Raw genomic sequence first — 2,112 nt, 5'->3', positions numbered from 1 at the left:
GAGGCCGTCCAAGGAGGTGCCCTCGTTGCAGGGCCGCGTTCGAGATCTCCTAGAAAGAGATATCAATCTGGCCGTAGTGACGCAGGTTATGTTGATTTGCCGCATCCTACCCTACAAACATCGCCCCCTCCACCTATGGGAGTTTAATCTGGAAGGACCATGAGCCCTCCAACATTTTGTGGGCGCGACGCCCATGGAGATGTACAAATTGTTCTTCGGATCACAAGCAATGTGTCCGGATTCATCTGAGGACGCAGGCCTGAGCTGCAATCGTCCGGATACTCAAGTAAGTAGCCCTATACCCGGACTCGCTATCCGTATATTTATCATAAAATCGCCCTTAAAAGAGTTGTCCCTTAAACAGGAGTGGATAGCAAAAGCAAAGCTAATCAGGTGTCCGGCCCCCCTCCTTGAGACTACGCCGGATCCCGTGTTACCCAGGATGCTGGAGGCTGCGCCTTTGGAAGAAGGCGAGGAGGGGAACAAGGAAGTTACCGCCTCCCCGAAGGAGGCTGTCAGTAAAGGAGGAATCGAGAATTCCTTTAACCAGGGGAAGAAGAGGACCGCCTCTGAAGACCCGAAGGCCATGGCCTCAAAGCGGCGGAAGAAATCTTTGTCAAAGGGACCGGCGCCGGGAGGTGCCCCGGTCGCATTACGCCCCCAAGGGGATCAGCTCTCCACCGAGCCATAAGTAAAGAGGAAGGTTTTAAAATGAGAGACATCCTTGTTCTATTTCTGAGTAAGATAACCGAAATTTTACCTTGTAGTTCGGATCTCAGCCCTTCTCAGCAGAGCTCATCTTCAGGGGATCTTCGTCCGGAGATGATGGAGAGTGGAACGCCTCCCCCTGCCGTACCGACTTGCAAGGCGGGCGACACTGAGGTGTCGTCACGGAGATTTTCTCCGAATCCGGCAGGGCCGGAGGGCACTCGTATGGCCTCCCAAGGCCCTCTGTGTCCGGCCTTCGTAAAAGGCCATCGGACGAGTCCGACACCGTCCGGTGCACGGTCGGAGGAGCTGAAGGATTTGCTCAGGCGAGCGTCTATCTCAGAAGAACACCGTGCGTTGATGGATACGGTGATTGCAAGGATTTCATCCGCGGAGAGCGGGTTGTACGAGGCCGTCAGGAGTTTACTGACAGGTTTGGAGGTATGCAAAATGATGTACCTTTTGACAGATCCGCATATACAAGATGTGCCCTGTATAGATAGTAGCCCCTAAGACTCGATGTGTTGTTAACAATGACGGCGCGCCGAGGATCATTATCCCAGGTATGATATGTCGCCTTTCCTATGTAGGTGGTGAAGTGTCCGGTGGCTATCCGGACTGATGAATTTGCTGAACTAAAGCGGCAACTTGACGTGGCAGATGCCGACATCGCACTTGTCAACAAGCGGCTGGACGAGGCACAAGGTATGTAATTTCTCAGAAGGCACCTGGTAAGAGGAGCTTGATGCCCGTACCTTACAACATGTGTGTTTGATGCAGATGGTGCCGCTGCCATGGAGAACCTTCGGGCGGAACTTGCCCGAGCCAAGGAGCGGGCCAGAAAAAGTGATGCGGCTGCCTTAAAGGCGGCTGAAGAGCTGAAAGCTGAACAGGCTGCTCACTGCCAAAGTAAGAAGGAAATGGACGAGATGGTCGTAATGTTGAAGAATGCTGCCGACCGCTGCAAGCTTCTTGAAAAAGAAGATCGGGTGGCACAGAAGGACCTAGAAAAGGTCACTACCGAGGCCAAGGATAATCGCTCTGTGATGAGAGCTATGAAGGAGGAGCTACGTCAGGTCGGAGATATCATGGCTGGAAAGCCCTTTATGCTGCGGATGAAGTTCGGGGATCCTAAATACGCTCTGTTGGACCGTCAGTGGAGTGCGGCGAACACTTATCTGGACTTGGCGACGAGTGTCGCGGACGCGGCCGAACACTTCCGCGATCAAAAGGACCACGAAGTGGACAAACTTTTTTGGTCGCAGTTCCACAATCCAGAGCGCCCACTTCCATTAACCGATCGTTTGGCCGCATGGGCGGAGCTGAATAGGTTATCCGGACTCGCCATGAAGTATGTCGTCAGTCATATGCGGCCGAAAAGGCCCGAGCCGAAGAGTTATTTTA

Source organism: Triticum dicoccoides, chromosome 1B, assembly GCF_002162155.2.
Source record: "Triticum dicoccoides isolate Atlit2015 ecotype Zavitan chromosome 1B, WEW_v2.0, whole genome shotgun sequence".
Taxonomy (NCBI): Eukaryota; Viridiplantae; Streptophyta; class Magnoliopsida; order Poales; family Poaceae; genus Triticum; species Triticum dicoccoides.
Note: the sequence above shows the minus strand (reverse complement) of the source record.